The sequence below is a fragment of the Lycorma delicatula genome, chromosome 9 (assembly GCF_047948215.1).
Source record: "Lycorma delicatula isolate Av1 chromosome 9, ASM4794821v1, whole genome shotgun sequence".
Taxonomy (NCBI): domain Eukaryota; kingdom Metazoa; phylum Arthropoda; class Insecta; order Hemiptera; family Fulgoridae; genus Lycorma; species Lycorma delicatula.
In genome coordinates this window covers 72,158,035-72,184,272 of record NC_134463.1, presented here as the reverse complement: position 1 = coordinate 72,184,272, position 26,238 = coordinate 72,158,035, and the positions used below count along the sequence as shown (strand labels likewise).

Sequence of the window (26,238 nt, the reverse complement as noted above, 5' to 3'; positions counted from 1 at the left end):
GAGGTCGTAGAAGGACAATACAAATTAACACTTTCATTCAATTGCTTCATTTTTATTCAAGAAATGAAACTTTTGCAGGAAGTTCAATGCAGCATGTACAGCAACAGAAAAGAGTAGTAAGTTTGAGTTAAATATTAGTGTATGACAGTAGAATATGTGTGAGAATTGCCGCACCCACAACAGGTGCTCGAACACTTCCGGTAGTAGTTCCGAATGCGCGCGCGCACGTACACACACACACACACACACACATTTATATATGTGTATATATATATATATATATATAAACACCACTGAATATGTATGTGTGTGTGTGTGTGTGTGTGTGTGTGTGTGTGTATACACAGTTCTGAATATATATATATATATATATATATGAATATATATATATATATATATATATTCAGAACTGTATAGAGAGGGGATCCCAGTGAGCCTTGACCGAGGTGAAGTTTTTTTACGTATACTTTTTGTGTACAAGAGAGAGTGCAACGTTTATATTTGTACGAGGTCTTTACTGTTCATTACACTATACCAACATACATATAATATAATCGATATATTTTGTATACGTAATTCGATAACACGCGATAATTATTCCGATAGGGTGTAATTGTAACAGTGTTTTAATTCACTTAGGACCATTCTAAGTTACTAGAAGGGAAAACCCATGGCCTCGACTTGGTAACAGGCCGGATACCCGAAATTTCATACGATCGAACAATTTATTATCATAATATATTCTTAATGATAATTGTCTATTTCTTTTACAAACAAAAGCTATCCACGCTCCAATAAAAAAAAATCCCTTTCGCATGCCGGAAGGCGGAGGTAGATTACACCGGTCCTAAGTAGGGGATAAAAAAGATTTCCACCTAAAAGTTAAGAAAAACTTCAAATTTACTCAATACGACAATGGTTTTATGTGAAAAAAGTTTTACATGTTTGGTATACGACAAGCCCCATCTTCTTACAATTCCAGCAACATTTTGGTCATCCTTTACCATAAGGGTTTACCATAACATAAGTTTTAGGTAATGTTTAGAAAAATAACGACCACTTTAAACCGATTCCATACTGTGCATAATAAGGGAGGTACGATTTTTTTGTCATCTAAACCTCATTTTTCCCACTCACTTGGCCAATGGTTGGTGATATCAAAAAACATTATTTAGATAAGTTTTAGGGCCTTATCCAAACAGTAATAACTTTAAACGAATTCGATATTTTACTTAATAAGAAAGTTATAGCGATTTTTTTGTTGAAAAAGCCCCATTTCCATCCCCACGGTCCGATTTTGCTCATTAACTAACTCGACCGAGATTTTAGGTCGTTATATTTTATGGATCAATTTGAAAACGATTGGCACAATATTACGGCAGTTATTGTGTCCACAAGAAAGTTAAATATATATATATAAACTTTTGGACTGTCGGTGGGTTTAGGATCTGGAGGATGTGAAACGCGAAGATATGTCGAAATTTTCCGGAAGTCAAATTATAGTACCCATTACAATAGGTAACTTTCTTATGAAATCTACCTAATAATCAGCTGATTTCAGTTATCATACATGCAAAGATTTAAAAACCTTTAAACTTAACTAAAAAATTCACGTTTATGTCCAAACGTAACTTTTTAAACTACTGAACCATCTTTTAAAACAAATTTAATTCATTTCTTTCAACAATTTAACATTTGTTTTTCATCAACATTTTCTTTCTTTCTCAATAATTATGTAGTAAAATAGTGTTCAACAAAATAAAATTACCTTTGAGATGCTCGAAAAAATAACTATTCATAAAGCAAATATATATTAAAAATCCAAAAAAAGTTCAAGATCAATAAGTTAATTTTAATAATCTTTTCAGTAAACATTGCGGATATTAGCTCAATTATGGGAACAAATAACTTTATCTGAACAACAATGAATATATACCAAGAGGAATAGGAATAGAAAAAACACCTCTATTATGTTAATCTGTATTATTACTGCAATATTATTATTAGTGTCACTACCAGAACTAGCAGGAAATTAAATTTTTTATAACTTAAATCTACTTGAGCAGCTACAACAATCTCACCAGGAAAATTTTACATTCCTTATTCTCGTTGTGGGATTATGATTATGAATAATTTGCCTATTTAAATTACAAGTAAGCCTGTTGCCATAGCAACAAAGCTTATTACAGTAACCAATAAAAATTACTAATATTGTTACATGGTCAACTGCTGTCCATTTTGGTAATCGATAATAGAATTTTACATTTTCGTTCCAATGATGGTGAGAAGTGTAGTATGAATTTTTCTACGAAACCAGAAGGATACAGCGCCACCTACTCATACATAAATAATGAAATTATGATAACAATGTTTACAAATGACACCGCTGTGAGAAGGTGGTGTCGGAAATTGGAAGAGAAATACAAAGATAAAGAAATAACGCAAGGAGAAAAATAATGGTACTAAATCGTGATAAACTAATTACAAATAAAATTTTAATTATACAATCCTGTTTTACAATTTCAAAATAAGTTGGCAGAAATTTGATGACAACTAGATAAACAATTTTAAAGGTCGATCTAAAACAAACAAAGCATTGCTTACGCAAGGTTTTTCTATATGACAGTTCAAGATCTCACTATATGTATTCTAATAAAGGCTAGTGCATTTTAATATGGAAATTTTTTTTTGTTTTACCATACCCTTAAAAACTATTGGTTAAATGAGTATCATTTCTCCACCATTATAAAGTTCTAGTTGGGTATCCAGTACTTTGAAAAAAAAAGTAATAGACATGGATGAAGTTAATATACTCGTTAAATGTCTGGCATCTGAGTTCTTTGACAAGGATATGCAAACTTTGGTATCGCAGAATAACAGATCTAAATGTGGGTGATAACTATATAGAGAAGTAATGTTGAGTGTACTGTCCGAATCCAAGCTCTACGTAACAGTGGTATGAAACAAACAAATGAAGTAAACAAGAGTGTGACGTACTACCAGTATTTGTACAATTCAGTTTATAAAATTACCAATACAAACTCACTTCACCACTGTACTGATTTATTTGATTTTTTCCAACTTCTTAAAAGCTTTGAATGCACCGTTAATTAATTATATTATCTTATCAATATTTATAACTCATTAAACTGAATCTCTGATTATATTTTTCCCTTTATTCTATGATGAATTTAAGTGTACTAGACTCTTAATACGACATTAAGCAGTGCTTATTTTTAAAAATATATGTTTATTTTTATTTTTTTAAGAAGGAATGTTTTATGTTATTTGTAATAGAAATAAATGTAATAAATAAAATAAAACTTCGGTGTTTACACAGTAGATACTGTTCCGTTTCGAACGATAAGTTATTAGATAAAAACAAAAATTCTATTAGAAATAGCACAAGTATAATCTGTTGGTAAAATGAAACAATCTTTCAGTCTGCTTAATGTAAAAGTAATAAAAACAAAATATTTTTACAAATGAATAAAAAATAAATAAAATAAAAAATACATATTTAGACAACACAAAAATATAAAACAGTTTTATATAATACTCTCCTGTAGACATTTATAACACAGGTTGAAAATAACTAACACCATTAACTTATATTGAATTTAGTTATAAACAGCTAAATTCCAAGCTAATCTTTCATTGAAAGTAATATTTAAAAAAATTAAATATACGTACAAATACTTTTAAAAAAATTTGCTACGTCAATATTTTATGATGATATACAACCACTTTTATAAATAAACAAACACAAACTCAAATTAACAGAAATGTTTTATTTCCTTATCATAACAATAATTAAAAAAATAAATAAATAACATAATTACATAAAACAAATTAAACCCACTAAACTATTGTAGTAGTAGCAATTAATGATCAACAATATGACCTCCTCCATCTTTGTTATTTTGAACTACTCATTTCAGTAAAATAAAAATAAATTATAATATTTATAACAACGAAACAAAACCACCAACAAATCTACCTACAAATAATTTAAATAAATAGTTAATTTACGTTAAATAATTAGTAATATAAATTTCTGATTTATTTTAAATACTTGAATACGTATTAAATTTACAATAGTTAAAATAGCCTATTAACTAATGAATTTAAATCGAATTTGCAGTAAAAGTAGTAATACGGAAGAGATTATTAATAAATTAGTGACATTGAGAATTGTTTAGTTATATTATTCTTACTTTTATTTTTACTAATATCATTATGTTAAAGTAGAAAGTAATAATAGAAGAATAAAATATATTATAAATAATTAGATATATGTCAAGGATAAAGAATAGAAAAAAAATTATAAATAAATTTATATATTTTTTTTATTAAAAAAAAATATGTTTAATACAACTTAATAGTTTTGTAAACAATAATAGATTTTTTTCATTAATTTGAGTGGTTATCATCAAATAACTATTGACGATTTATAAAGCGGTTTCAAATATCAAAAGGAATAAAATTAAATTGCACAAAATAAATTTTAAAAAACAAAAGTAATAAAAATAATACATTTTTAAAAATTACTTTTTTAAACTGGCGCCAAAAAAAAAACAAATTACTACAGAGTGTTTGTTTAAAAACGCAACCAATTTAAAAAATAATAATGTGCTACATTTAATGTGATTAGAATAAATATTAAATTATTTGTACAAAACAATATTGAGATCAAATTTTTTTTATAACGAATGTTGAAAGCGTCCATCATTTTCATCAATGAAATCCATTAACCTCATTTTCATATTCCGTGGAACATTTTGAAGTGTATCTCTTCCAGTCTCGTAATTCTTTAGTTATGCTGGCTTTCAGTACTTCAGTGGTGTGTGGAACACAACCTTTAGATATTCCCAGAGAAAAAGATCTACAAGAGAAAGATCAGGAGATTTAGGTGGTCATAAGCAATTCTATATTACTCTTTCACCAAAAAAAATGTTTCAAAAGATCCAATGTTGCTCTTACCATGTGATATGTGGCTCACGAATCTCTTATTGAAACCACGAATTTCTCTCATTTAATTTTAAATTTGCAATAAACTGCATTACAATTTCTTGGTAGAGGTCTGCATTAAGAGTGTTTTCAAAGAATCCCTGGCAAATTACTCTTTGCCAGGGAATTTCACACACCACAGACAAATTTTCTGTGGCTGTAGAGGTCTTGAATCGATGATGTGAGGATTGTTGGAGCTCCAGTAGAGATTATTCCGATTACTAACGTAACCACTTCATATGTAAAAAAAAAAATAGATTATCCAACTCTTTAATGCTCTCCTGAACAAACGATTAAACCTAGACAGTAGTGAAGTCTAGCAGCATAATCAACTGGTTGTAACTCATATGAAACATGAACTCGGTATGGCTTTTAAGTTAAGTAGCCGGGTAGCTATAAAGACACTATACAGCGATATTCCCTTTTGTTGCGCAAGTTTTCGTAACGATTTGTTATGTAAGTTTAAAAAGCTTACCAAAACGTCTTCCAATATTTCGTCATTAAGTAGTGAACGTTCCCGATTTTATCTCCGATTGCAAACAGAACCAGTTCATCTATATTTCTTTTTCAAACGATAAATTAAAGATTTATTCGGTATATTCTTACCCAGGAACTGCAATTGAAAAGCTATTTGTCAAAAAACAAAAGATTTAGTTGTTAAATAATTTTCCATAATAAAAATCCTTTCTTCTGTGTTTAAAATATTTTTTTCTCAATAAAAAACACAGCTAACCAAAAATAATTAACTTTTTCACAAAAAATAAATAAAAAATTACATCAGCCGATTATAAAACAACAATAGGTAGTAGTGCTCTTAACCTCTTAATCCGAAATTACTGTGTTAACTTTTTTTATTTTTGTTAAAACCTACGGGATCACCAATAGGTATTGCTTCAAAGGATGAGATGGACGATTTTCAGCGTGTGAAAATGCTACACCTGACCGGGATTCGAACACGGGACCTCCGGATGAAAGGCCGTGACGCTACCACTCGTGCCACGGAGGCCGGCAAAAATATTTTACTTGGGTTGTGTTTTAAAACAAATAAAAAGTATTAACAATTTATTAAATTAGTATTTGACTTAAAAAAATAAATTAAATAAAAAATAAAAAACCTGGTGAAGTATTACATGACTCCCGGTAATTAATAATAAAAATTAAAGTTAAGAGCCAAAGCAAAATACATATTTTTTTAGAGGTGGAGAATAAATTTTAAGAAAATTTTTCTAAAAATGTTTGTATGTAGATTAAGCTTAACAAATTTGCTTAAGTAAAATTTTCTCAAAATAACACCCCCTTTTCAATAAAGGCTATAATAAAATGAAAAAAAAAAGGCTAAAATAAAATGCGCTTTAGTCCAGTCTATAATTTTAAAAAAATTTAAACATTTCTTAATAACTACCAGGTTTCAAAAATATTTAAAAAAATATTTAAACCAAAGGGAGGGGGAGGGAAAGAATAAAAAATATATTATATTTCACTTTTAAGAAGTCGGAGTTATATATATATATTAAAGAGTTAAATTTATATATGTATTGGTAGGTAACATCGAAAAAGCAAGAAAATCGAAATTTGTTTTTCACGATATCACCCATCCCCTTCACGAATTTTGAAGAGAAAAAAAAATAATATGATTAATACCAAAAATATAAAAATATTTAAGCCAAATTGGAAGAAAATCGGTTTGGTCAATCCTTAGATATACTCGTAATGAAGAAATTTTTAAATAAAAGCAATGTGACATACATACGTATATACTCGTACATATGGTCTTTTTGGTCTAGATGAATTAGTTAGACCCTAAAACGCAAAGGTTTGCAAAAACTCCGATGCCCCATTTTTGACATGATCACCCTTTAATATAACTATTCTACCTATATTCGCCGAGAAAGTAAACGTAAAAGTTTTAACATTTTTGTTAATTTTAATTTTTTTTGAAGTCTTAAAAATTTAAATACTTTTTAATTTTAACATTGCTCGTACGAAAAGCCATTAAAAAGTGAAATCTGAGACTTCATAATAATAATAAATATAGTAGAACGAAGTGTAACGTAAGCTAAGGTTCTTGGAATCCGGAAATAAATATTAACATAAAAACGTTTTTATATATTCCATAATCAACTTCACGTAAAAATAATATTATGAATATTACAACCATATTATAGTATAAATTATTACTCTATAACAGACAACAATTAATAAATTATTAAAAAACAAGTAAAATTATCTTCAATTTGTTTATGTAGACCGGGTAATTTCCCATTTCAAAAAAAAAATCTATCACTTAAATTATTACGAAAATACTTACTGTGGAATCACCAAATAAGGAAAGATTATCGAAATCGTTGTGTAGGATAAAAAATAAGAGTTAAACATTCATAAAAAAAGGAAAAAATATATATATAATTAATAAAATAAAATCACCCAAAAAACACTTTAAAAAGAAAAAAAGATTATGAACTATTAATAATAATATTTAAAATTTTGACGTTTAAATTTGACGCCAGATTAAAAATAAAACATTGAAAAACAAATTAGTGACCCTTATTGAAGTGGATTACAAAAAATTAAAAACCTTTTTAAAAATTCATAAGTTTTTTTACTTTTCACGGTTTTTCTTTTAAGGTCGTTTTTATTTAATATTTAAAATATAAACAGATCAATAGAAAACGATGTCCATATGAAAAATAAGTTGTTCCTTATTAACGCAAAAGCGAGAAACGGCCTCGATAAATATTAGAAAATGAATGTAGAAGTGTCGTAATAAAATTGCTACCGACCATGAAATAAGGTTTTTTTACATGCGGGAGTATGTGTAATTTTTTATCCAAAGTTTCCGACTAGTTTTATTGAACTTTTACAGGAAAATATTTTATATATCAAAACAACTTTTGCATATAATTTGCAGTTATACTACAATAATCCCCTACTAAGGAATAATAACAAATAAATAAATATAAAATGGAGAAGATGGAAAACATAAGGAAAAGAAGTGATTGATGAGAAAAATTATCCATTAGGTGGAACGCAAACATGGAACATAAAACCTCACCTCGAAGAAAACTCAATAACCATCAATAATTCAAAATCTCCTTCCAAGAGAGTTTGATAATGTTGTATACAATACATATAAAGATCAGGGATACAGTCATAAATTTTCCAGACCGGAACCTTTGATTTTCTATTATAGCAGACCGCAAGAATACGGTCTACAGCCACACAAGGCTGGCTACATGACTATGGTATGAAAATTGCACATTCATTTCGACCTTTATATTAATAAGAAGCAAGATCTTTATTTTTCATACCAAATGTTATGTAATCTTTATATGTAATGAAATTAGATTTTAAGCGACTTATTTTGTCGCCGTATGTCTACGGAATATCAAAAAGAAAGTACGATTTTCGCGCGGTAATATATATATATGCACAGAATGTGCGGCAGAATCAACTAAACGGTTTGGAGGGGTCAATCCTCAGGCAGTAGTGGGGCAGGCTGGCATACGTGATCTTCCTCTGTTTCATCACTAGCCAACTTGGTTTGGACCGAAGCACATCGTGGTTTTGTCGTGCCGGCGTATTTTGAAAAAATTTGCGATCGCAACGCAAAAAGCTTTTCGACGACGGTTCAACAATCTACGCAATAATACCGTTCCTAATGAGTACGCAATTCGGTCCTGGGTTAGGCAGTCGGAGGAAACTGGTAGCATACTAAGTAGAGGTACACATGATCGACGCAGGCTTATCAGAATATCAAACAATGTGCAGCTGATGAGAGTAGCGATGGAGCAATCACCAAGACTTTCTGCTCGGAGGAATACTTTTGCCTTGACGATGTCAGATGTTTGAGAGGATTTTGCATTTCGATTTGAATTTTCAACTTTTCAAAATAACGATATCTCAAGAATTGAGCCCAGCAGACTACGTCAACCGCCAAAAACAGTATGAGAAATTTCTCGGACAATTCACTCCCGAGGCAACTTTCTTCAGAAGCGACTAGACACATTTTCACCTCAGTGGGGCTATCAATAAGCAAAATTTCCGCTACTGAGCTGAAAGTAACCCCCGAATTATTCACGAAAGACAGCAACATTTACCTAAACTAACGGTGTGGTGTGTCGTATCACAATTTGGAATGATAGGGCCGTAATACTTTGAGGAGGACGACATATACGAGACCGTGAATTTTGAAGGTTATGTCTCAAGGTTGTGAAATTTTTTGCAGCGCAGAATGAAAGAGATTGTTAAAGAAGAGGAACTCGGGGACTTGTGATTCCAACAGGATCGGGCGACAGCTCACACACAGACCCAATTCAATCAATGTTTTGAGAGAAATTTTTCCCGGACATCTGGTCTCTCTCTTAGAAGTGATGTGGGATGGTCTGTGCGGTCGGTCACCTGATTTGAGCATTTGTGATTTCTTTATTTCGGGATAACTGAAAGAAAAGTCGTTTAAACGTTACCCACACCCTACCAGAGCTAAGGAAGAGGATTATTGAAGAAGTTAACGCCAAACCCCACGATATGTGTGACATGTACGAATCCCTACGAGTTTTACTAAGCTTCAGAGTTCGTCTCCAACAATGTGTTGCTACTCTCTGCTATGTGTGGCCGCCATCTTTAGGACATTATTTTCAAAACTTAAAGATTATTAAATGGTATGTACTACTAATTTATAAAATAAAAACATTTTTGTCTATATACCCCCATTACTTTTTTATAATCCTTCAAAACTGTTTAATCGGTTCTGCCGTACCTGTATATATATATATATATATATATATATATATATATATATGCATCGACGCTGTGGTGCTACCAACGAACATTGAACGTTAATTGAAGAGAAAATAACCAATAAAGAAGTGTTACGAAGAATTGATGAGGTGCCATGTTTACGAAGTTTATTAGAAAAACGGTGAGATACATGGTTAGGACATGCACTACGGCATAACAGTTTTTTCACATCATAATATAGGGGACAGTTGAAGGAAAGAATGCATGAGGAAGACCAAAACTAGGGTATATTGAACAAACCATACAGGATGTTGGGTGCAAAACGTACATGGAAACAATGAGATTAGTACACGATAGAAATGTCTGGGGGAGGAAAACTACTGCAAACCAATTCTAGGATTCTTTACTACAATATGAAGATATATATATGCGTGAAAATTATTCTCTTTGCTCAAAGAGCCTTTTGCGAATACATAAAGGGTTCTAAAAGGAACAATCTCAAGTGTCCTGGAATTGTAAGGCATATGAGAATATAAACCCAACTAAACTCCCAATGATTAATAGAACAAACGTTAAAATACGCATTAATTGGATGTATAAACTCTTCACCCAGATATCAGTCTAACAACTAAAATTATCCTTACAGTTAGTAAAATAAAATAAACTTAAGTATATTAAGTTTGAGTAAACTCCCTTCGTTAGGTGACTAAGCTGGTTTATAACTACAACCCCTTTATTTTAGTATCACTTATGCCGGGGTCATTGTCTGTACACCGTAAAAAAATAGCTGTCTGACTTGATCCATCTTCTCTGTAAAAACTATGGCTTCCCACTTTATCGATGATAATTAAATAAAACCGACCTGATCGAAGGACTCCCACATAGACCAACCAATAGTATGGCATACCATAAAGCTTCGTCGTTGCTAAGAAATCAGTTTTCTTCGCCGGTTTGAAGTTCCTTGATTGATAAGATCTTTCAGCTTCCCCTTCTTTAAGATTTGGGAAGTCAAATACTAAATTCATAAATAAAAAACAAATTATTTAATTAAAAAGATCTTATGTATGACGTATATATCGTAGAATGGAAAGGAACAGGTAGGTGCATCAAATCAGTCAAATCATTGATGAAAAAAAAAAAAATCATGCTTTGATCTCTTCAGTTCCTTTTTTAATTTTTTATTACGGTATAAGAAAACAAAATTAAAACGCTCTGTAGGCGAGAAATTGAATTAATCAGTCGATAATACCATACATAGTTAGAATACTGTGTTATAAAAAATTACTTCCATAAATTAATTTAATTTCTAAGAAGTAAGGGGGGTATTTTTCACTTTATTCTTACAATCTAAACCCTGCGTAATTGTGTAAATACGCTGTAGTTTAACATGTAATTTTTACTAAGAATTGAGCTTAGATGATTTATAAATATATATATACGTATAAAACATTTACAACGGTCTGCATATATGTGAGGTGTTTCTATTACACCGGGTGGTCCATTCACTGGCATTCAGTTTTTTTTTTCCTCCAGGGGTAACTTAATATTTTTTAAGTTTATTAAGCAACTATTTATAGAGTAATAGATTGAAGACAACATCACATATCAATTGATATATATATATGTTTCGACGCGAGCCAATGTTTTATACATTATATTACATTCAATTAGGCACAGTTCTCCTCCCACCATACAAAAAATAATTCGATACCACCATCGATCGCTTCTTGTATATTATATAGTACGTATAAATGAATCAATGAATTGAGGCTTCACCTTATGTTATGCTATTCATCAGCCAACGGCGACAATAACAATCACAATGTTATCAATATTTTATTCTTTCATTTAATCTATACAGCAATACGCCTATCATTCAATTAATATCATTTTTATTATTATTATTATTTTCGGGGATTCACAGAACAAGTGTAGCATTGAAAATAAAAGAAATATAATGATTAACTTGATGTAAACAACTTTATATAATACATTTTTTTAGCGTATAACTTTAAGAAAATTAATGAAAAATAATTTCCCTTATTATAGAAAATTGATATTTTGAAATACATACAGTTTCTTTGTGGAAAGAAAAAACGATTATAAAAGGATAAAGAGTTATGCTTAAAATATAATTTTAGATGAAATAGTTGCATTATATCTTTGCCGATCATTTTTAATATATTTCATAAATAAAGGTAAAATGAAATATATCGTATGTTATTTTATTCTGTTAATTATCGTACGTTATTTTTTTTCTGTTAATTTCGTTTCATTAGTATATCTGTACTAAAAAAAAATTACTTATATACGGATTTGAATACTAGTTTATGGTTACAAGTGTTTTTTGGTGGTTGGGTTTCAATTAACCACACATCTCAGAAATGGTCGACCTGAGACTGTAAAAGACACACTTCCTTACACTAATACATATCATCCTCTGAAGTAATACCTGACGGAGATTCCCGGAGGCTAAACAGGAAAGAAAAAAACCAGTAGGAGATAAAAATGATTTCCACCTGAAAGTTAAGAAAAACTTCAAATTTACTCAATACGACAATTTGTTGCATGTGAAAAAAGTTTCACATGTTTAGCATACGACAAGCCTTACAGTTCTTGCAACATTTTGGTCATCCTTTGCCGTAAGGGTTGGTCATATCAAAAATTGTTACAGACAAAAGTTTTAGATAAATTTTAGAGGATTAACGACCACTTTAAAGCTATTCAATACTGTGCCAATTAAGGAAAGTACAATTTTTTTTTTGTATTTGAAACCCCATTTGTTCAACCCCCTGGGCCAATGGTTGGCGATATCAAAAAACGTTACTTATATACGTTTTAGGCCCTTATCCAAAGAATAGTAGCAACTTTAAACTAATTCGATATTTTACTTAATAAGAAAGTTATAGCGATATATTTTTTTCGAAAAAGGACCTCCCATTTCCACCCCAATGGTCCGATTTTGGCCGTTAACGAACGCGACCGAGATTTTGGGACGAGTTATTTATAAGGAACAATTTGAAAATGATTGGTGCAAAATTACGGCAGTTATCGTGTTCACAAGAAGGTGAAATATATATATAAACTTTTGAGCTGATGGTGGTTTTGAGGTCTGAGGGATGTGAAACGTGAAGATATGTCGAGATTTTCCGGAAGTCGAATCATGGTACCCATTACAATAGGTAGCTTTCTTATGAAATCTACCTAAAAACTAAAGTTTAAATAACTATTCTTTAACTTAACTATTCTCGTCTTGTTTTGAAGTTTATAGACCAATAGTTTTCCTACTATAAACCGTTTTTCAGATAATAGATTTTTTTTAAGAATATTTATTAGAAAAAATGGAAATAAAAAATCTGAAAAGGCTAGGCACCGACTCCACATATTTTTCCTGAGTGACTACAGTTCATGGAATGGCATGAAATATTTATTTCATTTGCAACGTTATAAAAATTTTCTATTCCCCAGTTGAGTTAAACCTATGAAAATATTTCATTGTATCACACTACAATTGGGCATATATTAAATTATTGTTTTATGCTATCTGTCCCAAACTTTATTATGGTTATGACACATGTAAAAAAACTTGAGGTATAAAAAACATCTATTACGATTGTTTTCTCTGAAAGTAATGGTGTTCATTATACATTCAATTCCTGTAGAGAACCGAATTAAGATGTCATTTGTAAAGTTAAATAACGCTTGTATTTTGTTGGACAGATATACGATTATATATTTAACTCGTCGAAAAAGAAGCAATGGGAAACCACTTCACTCGTAAATTTATTCAGAAATCCTGGAATGACCCGTTCTAGGATATCAAACCATCTGGTTAATATTCTTGAAAATAACATTGTCATTAAACAATATAATTTTCCGGACTGACTTGTCATTTATATCTAATTACGATTACGTTACGTTCGTAAATAAACACAATTTTACTCGGTTTATCAAAATATATTACTTTATTTTCTTACTAGAACTGATTATTACTTGAAAAATACCTGAAAACTGGAAACCTGTTGGTTCAAAAACATCAAAAGATGTGATGAAAACAATTTAGATCAGATTACTTATTTAAAAAATCATGCGTAGTTCTGAGCAAGAAGACCGACTTTCATTATTTTATTTTCTTCCCACGTTCCAACTTGCAGAATCACAAAAAAAACTCTCTTATAATCTGCCCCGCTCAAATTTTAGTTATTAATTTTTTTCGACCTTAGATTTACCGAAACTCAAGAATAACTCATCAATCTTCCTCAATTTTCACATGGCCTACTACAGCATACATAAATTTCAATATAAATTAATGTAATGGTTTTGGATATATTCAAGCCACAAAATTTTATACATAAGTATATATATATATATATATAACAAACCAGAATTTAAGTGAATGACTTTCCGTACTCGTACTTCAAAACGTAACGTAACGAAAATTTATTTCCACCCTCCACCTTCATTATACGACCGAAAGTAATACCGTGCTTCGAACGGTAAGTCAGTAAAAGTTATTAAGGCAATAAAATTTAAATTGAATAATTTATTTGTAGGCCTACCTATAAAATTTTATGGCGTGAAAATCTTTAAAACAACTGCATCAATTTCATTGAAATTTAGATATGCTGTAGTAGTATATTTGAAATTAAGCATGTGAAAATTGGATGAAGATTGGTTGAGTTGTTTTTGACTTAAGTTGAATTTAAGAACGAAAAGATTTAACAGGGACAGGTTAGAAGCGTGCTTCGTTATGATGCTGTAAGTTGGAACGTGGAAACAAAATAAAATAACGAAAGGTCGATCTTGCACAGAACTACGAAAGATTTTTTTCTATTTTACATAACTGTTACATAAAAAAGAATATTTTTTAATAATTTTTCCAGTTTTTAGAAAAAATTTAATTAAAATGAAATGATGTTGCATAGATTAAAAAAAAAAATTAATGTTGATTTAAAATGACAGCGACGGTAACTATCCCGTTTTCCTGTAATTGTTATCAACTGAAGTTATTAACCTTTAAACTCACCGGCAAAGATATAATGCCACTAGTATTATAACTTATAAGTAATTATTTTACGTAAATCTCCTTAAAATGGAATTATCTTATTGACTTTTTTTTTAATCCAGTAGTAACATTTTATATTATTTGATTTTTAAAGTAATTTTTAAAACTTATTTGATTTTTTCTCTAAATATAAACGATGTTTTTCTTTTTTACAATAATAATTAATAAAATAGCCATCAAAAGCGATAGAATATAAGAAATTTACAGATTTCTAATGGTTGATTCAACAATAATCACGGGAAAAGACAAAAACAAAAAAAAAAACAATACAAACGAAAAACCAAGAAATGTTGAAGTCGATATAAAAATTTTTCTTTTTTTCTTGGCAAATAATTTTATCGTATAGTACTGGCAAGCTAACTATGAAATAATTATCATGGTTAAAGTAGTTGGCAATAATATCTGTTGAATAATCGGGGTTAAACGATTGTCACAGTAAGACTTTAAAACAAAACCGTTAAAATTATGCTACGGCTTGGAATGAAATATAGTACAATAACTATTTTGATATTAATGATATCGTAAAAATCGCTTTAAATATGTTAAAGACCAAGAGATCAGAAATATTTTAGATCAATTGAAATTCATAAGTATAATAAATATGTACCAAAAAATCAGAATTAAATTTTAACCTTTTGCAAAACATTTCGTGACAACATTTTATATTTGTGGCATAATCTTATTTACGAAATTATTCGTACAGTTGAATTTCAAAAAACTCATTTCTATTTTTTCTTTTACGTTGGTTATATAGAAAATTAGCTGTTTTTTTCTTCTAATATTTCGAAAATACAGACTGTTTTCAATTTAAATTAAGTAATAAGATATGTAGTAATAAACAATAAAGATTAATTCCGTAGAAAAAATATATACATATTATTCTTTCATTTTCGTGGAATGATGTTCTTTTTATAGAAATTCAGCCTATATCAAATTTTTAAATAAAATCAATGTTAAATATTTGTATAATAAAATTTATCTCCAATAGAGTAAGACCAAAAATTCTATTATACCTAACATGAATTACCATTTAGTAACAATATAATTTATTTTTCAGGACAACATTACTTCATAACAATAAGTTGTCATTTTATTAAATAATAAAAAAAAACAACTGCTTTTGAGAAATTCTGCTGTGAAATTCTGAAAAAAAATAATAAATTAACTATCATGTAAAATTAGAAACTTTTATATTGTTTAGACTGATTAATATATAATACAACAATAGAGAATTAGCTTAATCCTAAATTACAATTTTTTTTCGTTTTGGAACTTCAGTTCTATCATGCCAATACTCTTATAATCAATAATACCTCAAAATTTTTCGTAAGTCACGAATATAATTATTTTTATAAAAAAAAACAAAAAAAAAAACAAAAAACACTTAAATTGCGCCATAAATCTAAACCTAAATATAATAATTTAATTTCATTCACTTACCAAAGTATACGAAATGATACGGTTTAAAACGTACAGATATTAAGAGGTAAACTGCTTGGATAATAGTATTATTATCTTACGAAGGTAAAAAAAATATATATATATTAAAATATTTTTAGTTACCGATGTAACAACCATATAATTATGTTTGTTAAATTTAAAATGATAAGTGGAGGTCAATTTGTCACTGTCCTTTAAAATAATCTTAAAATAAAGGACATATCAAACCCGGATTAGATAAAAGTGGAAGTGAATATAAATGTACGTGTCGTAAAATTGTCATTAATTTATCATCTACATTATAAAAAGATAAATCTTCTGATTTAGATATTTTAATAATTTAAAATGTAATTACATAAAGATAAAACACGCATTGTTTTTTGTTTTTTTTTAAATAGGATACTAAGAAATTAGGTTGTATCTTCATTCTAACATATTCTATTCGTTTAAAACATTTTAACTGAACCCACGAGTTACTTGAATTAAGCTGTAATAATAAATAAAAAAGCTGACAACGGAGTTACTATATATTTCGAGCACTGAAAAACGAAACCTGTATTTTGAAAACTGATTTTTAGAACGATTTCAAGATCTTTCCTTAAAAACGTTTTCACTTAAACTACTAATTAGAAAAAAAAGGTTGTCAAACTATTGTATATTTAAGGAAAAATATAATTATAAATTTTTCCTAAAAAGTGATCCCTTACGAAATCAAATTAATTTAAAAGAGAACTGTTTAAAATATTGAAAAAGTAAAGTATAACTTTTATGAAACAAATGAAAGATAATTGCTTCTTATTTGGATCCAGAGTGTAGATGCCAAAGTTATTAATTTTTATAGCCCTTTAAGTAATAAATAAAAAAATACATACATACATATATATATATATATACATTCAAAGAACAGAATACACAGAATGTATCACAGAATTTATGAAAGTCCCGGGACTTTCATAACTTATTCTTATCGTGAAAATAATGGAAAAAGTTTATATACGAGAAGTGGATCAAAAACTAAGTTAAACCCTTGCCGTGTTCTTGAACTGAAAGGGATATATTAATGTCTTGTGGTGGATGCACTGGCGCGTTGTTGTCTTCACGCTCCCCCAGCAGCAATTCTGTACGATATTCAATACGTGTATAGTATCGTTGTCAATATGGCGTGTCCTCTAGAGGTTTCGTCCAGTATAGAAGTGCGTTCAGAGTCCAATTTTTATGGGCAAAAAATTTCAATAGTTGTGAAATTCATCGCCAAATTGTTGAGATATACGATGAGAATGGAATGTCACGCCTGATGATCGTAAAATGGTGCCAAACGTTTAGAAACGGAAGAACAAATGTGAGTGAAACGTACTGGGCGTCCTTCAACTGAAAACACGAGGATAACGCGGAACACGTGAATGAAATGATCTTGAGTAACCGGCTGAAAAATAGAGATTGCAAGTGAACTTAACATCAGTTATGGTAATGTGTTTGCGATTATTCACGATTTGCTTGATTACCGTAAGATGTGTGCACGATGGATGTCACATCTGTTGACCGACAACCGCAAACATCAACGTTTTGTGTCTGCTCTTTCTTTTCTTCGACGTTATTCCAGGACTGGTCCACAGTTTTTGAAACAAATGATCACAGAGGATGAGATCTGGATGCTTCATTACACTCCTGAGAAGAGCATCACATGAATGGAGATATTAAATTTCAAAAAAAGTGAAAACATCTCCACATGTTCGAAAAGTTATGCTGACAGTCTTTTTGATTCTGAGGTAGTTGTTTACAGTGAATTTATGCCCTGAGAAGCAAAAATCTATGCCAAAACTTAGTGTGAGACTTTAAAAAATTTGTGTAAAGCCATTAAAGATCGAAGACTCGGAAGATTGAACGATGGGGTCGTTTTTCTTCACGACCACGGTACTCCTCATTCAACCACATATGACAAAGGAGTTACTGCAAAAATTCAAGTAGTAAGTGACGTCTAATCCGCCTTAAAGCCCTGACCTAGTACTCTGCGATTACCACCAGTTTGGTCCTGTCAAGCGAGACTTGATAGGGGAGCGTTTCACTAATGATGATGAACTTAAGAGAGCGGTTCTTAAATGGTTGAAAGAAATTGTACGAAATTTTTATGAGAGTGTTATTGAAAAACTTGTTACAGACTATGAAAAGAGTTTAGAAAAACGTGGTGATTATGTCGAAAAATAGATAAAAATTTGTATTTTTTGTTCAATAAAAAGAAAATTGTCTTATAAATATATGTATTTTTCATAGAGGGAGTGTCACTTACTTTCTGATCGTCCCTTGTACGTGTATAAACGTATGTCCTAAAATGCTAGGTTTACGTGTTACGGATAGTTTGAGCTACGATTTCGCTCAGATTTCAGCTACTCCAGTAAAATGGGGTCACAGTAAAATGGGGTTTTGAAGACAAAAAACATCACACCTTCCTTAATGGCCATATTATGGAATCGGTTTAAAGTGGTCGTTATTTTTTTAAACATTACCTAAAACTTTTGTCTGAAACAATTTTTTGATATGGCCAACCCTTACGGCAAGCAAGAGAAGACAAAAAAAAACATTAAAAACCAAATATCGCTGTAACTTTCTTATTAAGTAAAATATCGAATTCGTTTAATGTTCCTACTATTCTTTGGATAAGGGCCAAGGGGTGGAAAAATTGGGTTTCAAGAACAAAGAAATCATAGCTCCCTTAATAGAAATACGATCGAATCCGTTTAAAGTGGTCGTTAGTCCTCTAAATATTACCATAAAGGTTCTGTCTGAAATGATTTTTGATATGACCAATCCTTACGGCAAGGGAAAATCAAAATATTGTTGGAATTGTAAGAAGAGGCTTCCCAGATGCTAAAAATGTGAAACTTGTTTTTATGAAACCATTGTCGTATTAAGTAAATTTGAAGTGAACGCATTTAAACTGCCGTAACTTAGTACTGCGTACATTTTAAAAACCTAAAATCTCCCACTAATCCGCAAACAGGTGTGTTGTCAATCAGTTCAGGATAAATCATAAGGAAGTCTTGATAAATTTAGCGATAGCTTGTAGTCTAATGAAAAAACGTAGCGTCCGTAAAACATGGAAAGTAATGTTCGATACGAACTCGTACAATTCGAGTTCGCCTATCCCTATTTTGCCCCGGTGAAATCTACCTCCACTTTCTGGCGTGCCGAAAGGAATTTTTTAATCGATAATATTATTTATTCTAATATATAGATGTTCTATTTATTACTGTTTTATAACTTATATTATTGTATTAATACACAAGTATATTTTTAAATTCCAAAGCAGAAATTATTTTATTAAACTACCAAAAGACAAAGAAACGGAATATAATGCATATAACGAGGTTATATGAAGATGTGAAATTACAACTTATATAAAACGGAATAAGGAAATATATAAAAAATATCAAATAAATAAACAATAAAACTAAATAAAAAATATTACAATATTATAATTCGAATAATCTTAAAAAATTATAATATAAAATCGCTCAAGGCGCATCTGGAATTAAACACAAGACACACGCCAATAGTACAAGAGGAATGCAGCATACAGCAGCCGAGTACAGTTTACCAGCCCGTAACAACTAATCATTCGGCGCGACGCAACAGCGCATTCAACGAAACTTTCACCGCCCGGTATTATAATACCTTGTACTAATAACTTCTAAATAGACATCGGTGATAATAGAAAAAATAATAATTAACGTACATTAATAGATCTTAAATATTGTAAATGCAACGTCAATATGAAAAAAAAATCCATTATTCTGTATTTATACAGTACTGATATATATAAAACAATCAAATTTATTACATACAGGTGTAATAATGAAAGAAATACAATCGCAAAAATGCTACTGCTATTATCTGTATTGGATACAACTAACACAATCGTATACATATATATCTATGATTGGAATGCAATGAAAACACAGAACCTTCCTGTTTCTGAAACACATTCAACAGTTTATAAATCTACTGAACGAATGTATTAAATATTTTAAAAAAGATGATGGTTAATTCATTCAACCTGAATATTGTATGAAGTACATTATTAGTGATAAGTATATATATATTTATATTTTTTTACGCCATAAAGACCAGGTGTAAATTGATTAAAGCAGGTGCAAATTTTTAACTGTGTACTCAATTGAATAACTTAAATAAACATTTAATTTTAATAACAATACTAATAATAAAAATAAAATTTTATTTTAATTATATTTAATATCCTGTGTATCGTAAAATACAAATGTTAAGCAATACGTAATTTGTTAAATACAATAAGAAACAAAGAAAAGTTACATTAAAAAAAAAATTATTCAATAGCAAAGCTAATATTAAACACCTGTATAAAAATAAAAAAAATACTTAGAACAGCTGTATAAAAACAAGCTGTTTGATATATATATATATATATATATATATATATATACAGTGTCCCATGATGAGGTATACGCTTTTGATTTAGTATCACTCGCCCATTCCTGCACAGATTCTATTGAAACTTTACAGTCCTTTTAACGAAGATACTGAAAATATTCTGTGAAAATTTTAACCTTCTAGTATTTATATAAACAAAATGGCGGTTTTCAAATAAAAACATCAATTGCAGATAAACCATATTTTTTATTCATTACAAACTGGTCAAAATGATTAAAACAGATGATAACAGAACTGGAATAATTAAAAACAATTAGATAATTTATTGATGGTTACGACTAGTTAGTTATTAACTTGTTTTAATTAATTTTAACAGATATTTAACAATACATCGATCATCTGTTTTTAATCAATTTTACCAGCTATTTTGTAATGAATAAAAATTTAGTTTATCTAAAATTGATGCTTTTATTTGAAAATCGTTTTTTTTTTATAAATTCTAGAAAATTGAAAATATCACAAAACATTTTTAAAACCTTTGTTAAAAGGTCTGTTCAATAGAATCAGTTGAGGAATGGGTGAGTGATACTAAATCAAAAGCGTACACTTCTTCGCGGGAAATTTTATGTTTGTATATATAAAATTTTGTTAATCATTTCCAGTTGGTGGAAGTATATAGTTAATATATAAAAAACCGCTTACCAATTAATGAATTTGACGCGTTCAAGCGCTTTCGGAATTAATTTACATCCTCAGGAACTCACATTATTCGTCATATTTGGAACAATGATTAAAACTTCACACGTTAATTATACGAAAGTTTGTGATGTTTGCGTTATTATAACAGTTGGTCGCCGTATTTTAAAATTATATTATAGTTTAGAATTAATCTCAATTGTTATCAGTTGAGACCACCACATTTACAGGACATTTACGTTGACATTATTTTAAAATATACGACGACCAACTGTTATAATTACGCAAATATCAAAACTTTCATACAATTAACATTTGAATTTTTAACTACTGTTACAAATATGACGAAAAATGTGAGTCCCTGAGGATGGAAATTAATTCCGAAAGCGCTTGAACGCCAGTTTATACATATACAGTATATATATATATATTTTACAGTTTTGAAATAAAATTGTAATTAATGCGCAAATTTATTTATTTTAGTAAATTATTCCACAACGAATAAATTAAACTCGGAAGTAATATTTTATTTATTAATTAAATTATGTGAATGGTGCTAATTTCTCCGTCAGTTCTTTATCAAAAGATTTAGAATCCTCTCAGCTTCTCTTCAATAAAACTTTCGATATCAACAAATTTTTCTTTAACAAGATGTTTTATATATTTTAAATGCTTTAAAAAAGTAAACGTGTGTTACTTTCTATTAAAAATATGTCATATTTAAGTGAATCATAAAAAAACTTAATTATTAATAGATGTTTGAACACCGTTAAAAATTTTTAAATTAAAAAATAATTTTCTGGCTAAATTTTTTTTTACGAATCTATCCTTTATTTTCTTTTTCTGTTTAGCCTCTGGAACCACCGTAAGGTTTCAGAGGATGAATAAGGATGATATATATGAATGTAAATGTATTCTTGTACAGACTCAGGTCGACCATTCCTGAGGTGTGTGGTTAATTGAAACCCAACCACCAAAGAACACCGGTATCCACGATCTAGTATTCAAATCGGTATAAAAGTAACGAATCTATCCCAGCAAAATGTATTCTGATTGAATCAGTGCAGATGAAAATGGTTTTTATCCCAAATGAAGTGTATTATAACACTTATAATGTATTTAAAATTCGGTACCCAACAGATATCTGGTACTATAATATCATTATATTCATAGATATATCAAAATGAGTCATTAGATCAGATCAAATTTTAAAGCAAACGAAGTATTTTATTTCTGAAAAAGTCTCTCTTTGTACCACGTTATTGTAATTCATTGTTCATTTTGCAGTATATTCGAAATATTCTGTTTCTTTAAACATATTTCTCGTTGTGTAATAGCATGATTCCCTAATAGTTAGAAATTTTGTTTTATCATTATTATTGTAATTACAGTATTTTTTTTTACTGCAGATGAAAATGGTTTTTATCCCAAATGAAGTGTATTATAACACTTATAATGTATTTAAAATTCGGTACCCAACAGATATCTGGTACTATAATATCATTATATTCATAGATATATCAAAATGAGTCATTAGATCAGATCAAATTTTAAAGCAAACGAAGTATTTTATTTCTGAAAAAGTCTCTCTTTGTACCACGTTATTGTAATTCATTGTTCATTTTGCAGTATATTCGAAATATTCTGTTTCTTTAAACATATTTCTCGTTGTGTAATAGCATGATTCCCTAATAGTTAGAAATTTTGTTTTATCATTATTATTGTAATTACAGTATTTTTTTTTACTGCACTGTATGATTTTTTTTAATTTATGACCACATCTGTAAAAAAATCAGTTTTCTAGCAATCCCAAATGAAAAAATTAAAAATTTGTTAAGTCCCTTTGGGGGTATTAGAAAAGTGTACTTTTGTATGCAGACTTGTAAAAAAAAAAATGAATTTATTTTTATTAAATGCTACAGGATTGAAAATGATATGATGCATAACTGGATAAACTTTATTTTGCGTGTAAATTTACTTAAAAAAATGTAATACTTGAAATATTTTTTTTTATCCCTACGATACTCTAGATATAAATCATACGTTTTCTTCTATAATGTCATAAAATATTAATTTTTAACCAATTTCATTAAAAAAGAGAAGGTTTTCAGTTTAACTCCAATGTTTTATTTTTTTTATTCATATGTAATTATCACCAAATACAGGATCAATTTTGATGATTATATTTCTATTTTCTAGAGAGAATAACTAAAGTGGGTTCTAAAAATACGTAAGAAAATATAACCGAAAGCATTATATAAAATATAAAAGTAGGAAATTTTTTTAAAATAAATTATTTATTTTTAAACTGAAACCTATACATATATTCTTATGTAACTCTTATTATAAAATAATCATTTATTATTACCTACCATACTTTCTTTACAACATACTTATGAGATAATTGTTGCTTTTAGTAATAATTAAAGTATTTTCAAGCAGTAATGAAAAAAAAAACATAACATTTATAATGATAATTTATAGGCTCTTGTCTAATAATATCTCTCGTTCAATTTTTATAATGTAAAATGGATTTGATATCGGGATGAAAAACACTAATGCTGATCAATCAGCAAAATATTTTCTGAATACAAGATAAAAAGGCGACTGCTCCGTTACATAGGTAAATATACGTAAAACAAATGCCAGAGAATCTTATTTTACGTGACGTCTTCTTACATCATTTCCTTCAAGGCCCTTTTCTTATATTTATCAAAACAAACGTTTCTCAATTTTTTATTTATTTTTTATTAACGGATTTAAAACAAAATTAATTTAAAACAGAATTTTTGACTGAAAGGAAAAACCCACAAAACATAATATAGTATAGCCTACTTTTAAAATTTCTTTTTTTTAAATTGAAAAACAAATTAACGGATATTTGTTGGTAATAGTTTATTACGTTTTAATGTAAATTCGAAATCAAACATTTTGGAAATTTATTAATTTTTTTATATTTACACTTTTTTTTAAGTCGCTTTCATTTTAATAGTGAAATTGAAATAGAAATTTAATAGTGAAATTGAAATTCAGAGTAAATGATTTAGCCGTAGTTTTTTTTTTAATATGGTATCCGATTATAGTTTTTCGATATAAATTTTTATTTTAATACTTACAGAAGGTAATGTATTTATAATTATTTTTCTTTGAATTGTATGTTAAAAAATATTAAAAGAATAAACATTACTCAGCATTCCGAAACAATCGTTTTCTCATAAAAAAGAACAAGTGATTTTGAAATTCTGTATGAAAAAAGGATTACGGAAAGTTAATTGGTGTAACGTTCTTTCAAAAAAAAAATGTTTAATTATATAATTTTAGTGGTCAAAGACAAAAGTATAAAAAGCTTTTACCACCAAGAGTAAATGTAACGTTTGAGTACAGTACTGTATGTATAGTTAGCCACATAATAAAAAATGTTTAATCTTTTAATTTTATATTTTTTGAATATTTTGACAACATATTTTTATATGTTGTTATTTTATGTTTGAATTTAATGTGCGATTTAAAAAAAAAGCTTAACTGATGATGAAGGAAAACCTCGAAAACATTATTAAAAAACTAATAAGCATACGGTAAGGAACATCATTGAATTCTGTAATCTTGGTGGTAAATTGTTTTTATACTTCTGTCTTTGAGATGTTAGTACAGACGGGAATACGGACAAATACAATAACAAAAAAAAATTGTTTTTGCTAAGTTAATTTTAGTTTTACGTATTAAATTTTACAATAAATAAATATAAAATTTTTTAAACTATTTTATTAAATCTTCCGCTATAAATCTGTAAAAAGATAAATTTTTTAATATATATTTATTCCGCACTTCCTTAAAGAAACATTTTCATAGGATCTAACAATCTACGCCTTCTTACGAATAAATATATTTGAATCAGTCGGTGATAAGTGGATGACCTTCAGATAATAATTTACTCATCATTTAAATCTTTTATTTGTGTACTATTACCCGATTAAATGAGAAATCTGAATAAAAAATTCAATAAATTATAATAAACTATCTAGAATCAGATAATATTTATTGGTTATAATCCATTACACGTTTGAAAACTAATTACGAACATAAAAAATATGTCGACCGTAAATTAAAAATTAATCGATAATTTATTACTTAATAGTTAATTCAGTATTAACAATTAATTAAAATTACATTAATAAAAAATGTAAAATTTATATTATACCTTGAGACTTTTAGACCGCCTGTGAGGATCCTGAGCGGTCCTCTGCAGCCAGGTAATTTTTTGAAGTGTATAGTCCTAACTCCCCTTTCAAACGAACGAAAGAGAAAGACCCGTTAACACTCTGCAACAAAATTAATAATTAGATAAATTAAAAAAATAAGAAAATAATCAAATTGTTTTTACAAAAAAATCTAGAACTAGATATCCATTTCATAATTACACTATCATCATCAGTAGATACTGAAGAAATATTATTTTATTATAAAAGAAAGAATAATAAAGAAGTATTACATTAAAAAAAAAAAAAAAAAAAAAACATTTAGTGTTCGCAGATAATCTGGTTAACATATCAGATTCAATAGAAGTAACATCGAAGTAATTAACCTTACTAAAAGAACTAATAGAAAAGACAGGACTCTAAATCTTTGAGAAAACAGAATTCTAGTCGAATATCAAATCAGCCCCAAAAAAACTAACATCAGCAAATAAAAATTAACTAAACCAAGAATATCATATATCTAGAGATAATTGAATTCAGCGACTCTGAAAAGGAAGCAATCACATCAAGAATCAATAAAATGGAACTTGCATGTTTAAATTATATGCATAACAATTGATCGTCATTTTATAAAAATTAGTCTTAAGTCAAAGTAACTACGTCGGTATTGAAATAGTATTATAATTATAG

At 28.7% G+C, this 26,238-nt stretch overlaps 1 protein-coding gene across 1 annotated transcript in view; it reads right to left on the bottom strand.

Moving 5' to 3' along the window:
* The window catches only part of LOC142330421 (uncharacterized), a 254,097-nt gene that overhangs the window by 139,039 nt on the left and 88,820 nt on the right, over window positions 1-26,238 (bottom strand). The window contains exon 2 of the mRNA XM_075375658.1: window positions 25,551-25,671. The gene's annotated coding sequence lies outside the window, so the exon portion shown is untranslated. The remainder of the gene's footprint in view (window positions 1-25,550; window positions 25,672-26,238) is intronic.